The 1685-nt window shown below is 30.4% G+C and overlaps 1 non-coding gene across 1 annotated transcript; it reads left to right on the top strand.

Annotated features, from left to right (window-relative positions):
* The first annotated feature begins 979 nt into the window (after positions 1-979).
* On the top strand, positions 980-1045 carry LOC124986017 (U7 small nuclear RNA). The gene has a single exon (XR_007108930.1). It is a non-coding gene; the product is annotated as a U7 small nuclear RNA (small nuclear RNA).
* Positions 1046-1685: the final 640 nt, after the last annotated feature.

Below are 1685 nucleotides of genomic sequence, written 5' to 3'. Positions count from 1 at the left end.
TTGTTGTTGTTGTTTGAGAAGATTGGCGTTGATTCTTCTTTAAGTGGTAGAATAGGTATAATATACCAGTGAAGCCATCTGATTCTGAATTTTTGTTTGTTGAGAGTTTTTTGATTACTAATCCAATCTTCTTCCTTATTTCAGATATATTTTGAAGTTCTATTTCTTTAGTTAGTTTGGTCCTTTATGAGTTGCTAGGAAATTATCCATTTAATGTAGATTATCAAATTAGTTGGCATATGGTTTTTTTAGTATAATTCTTTTTATTTATATTATAACATAATATTTTTATTTCTGTGAAATCAGTAGAAATGTCTCTCTTTAGTTTCTGATTTGAGTAACTTGAGTCTTCTCTTTTTCTTGGTCAGTCTACCTAAAATTTTGTCCATTTTATTAATGTTTTCAAAAAACCAAATTTCTCTTATTTTTATTTTCTTTATTTCATTTACCTCTATCCTAATATTATTATTTTCTCCTTCATATATTTTCAGGTTTATTTTACTCTTCTCTTTTTAGTTCTTTAAGATGTATAGGTAGATTATTGATTTGAGATCTTTCTTCTTTTTAAATGTGTTTATAGCTGTAAGTTTCCCTCCAAGCAATGCTTTTAGATTTATATTTTATAAATTTTGGCCTGTTATGTCTTTATTTTCATTTATTTCAGGGTCTTTTCTAATTTCCTAATGATTTCTTCTTTGATCTGATTATTGTTTAAGAGTGTTTTATTAGTCTGGGTCTGGTAGCATAGGCTTGCAATCCCAGCTATGCAGAGGCTGAGACTGGAAGACTGCAAACTCAAGGTCAGCCTGGGCAACACTGTGAGATCCTGTCTCAAAAAAAAAAATTCAAAAAGGCTGTCAGTGTGTCTCAGAGCACTTGTATGTAGCATGTAGGAGGCCCTGAGTTCAACTCTCAGTACCACACACACACACACACACACACACACACACAGCCACATACACCCACAAGTATTTGTCATTAGTCTTATAGCTCCTTTAGAATTTGTCTAGCTGGTTTTCTGGCTTTTGCTGGAAAAATCGCCTATGGAACAAAGAGAAGAGTACTATTTAACTTCTACATATTTGTGAATTTCTAGTTTTCTTATGCTGTTGTTGGCTTCTTTTTTTGTCTTGCGATTGGAAAGCATACTTGGTATAAATTCAATCTTTTACAATTTGTTCTGTGTCTTAACATCTGGTCTATCCTGGAGAATGTTCCTGTGTACTTGAGGAGAATGTGTTCTGTTGTTGGGTAGGATGTTCTGTACATATTTTATTAGTTTATAGTATTGTTCAAGTCCTTTACTTCCTTATTGATCTTCTGTTTGGTTGTTTTATCCATTACCAAATGTGGGATGTTCATGTCTCCAACTATTGTCATAGAACTATTTTGACCTTCAATTTATATCATTTTTTGTTTCATTTATTTTAGAACTGTGTTGTTAGCTGCATTTATGTTTATAATTGTGATATATTGGATATATTGATAAATTGAATCTTTTGTCAATATATAATGTCCTTGTCTCTTCTAACCTTTCTTTGAACTTAAAATCTACTTTTTCCTATGATAAAAAAAGACATCTTTTTAAGTTATATTTGAAAATTGACATTATATCCTTTTACTTTCAACTTCTCTGTATCTAAAGTAAGTTTTTATATACAGTATATATACAGTATATAGATGAA

Source organism: Sciurus carolinensis, chromosome 5 (assembly GCF_902686445.1).
Source record: "Sciurus carolinensis chromosome 5, mSciCar1.2, whole genome shotgun sequence".
Classification (NCBI taxonomy): domain Eukaryota; kingdom Metazoa; phylum Chordata; class Mammalia; order Rodentia; family Sciuridae; genus Sciurus; species Sciurus carolinensis.
The sequence above is the reverse complement of the archived record's forward strand: the minus strand, read 5'-3'. Positions and strand labels throughout refer to the sequence as shown.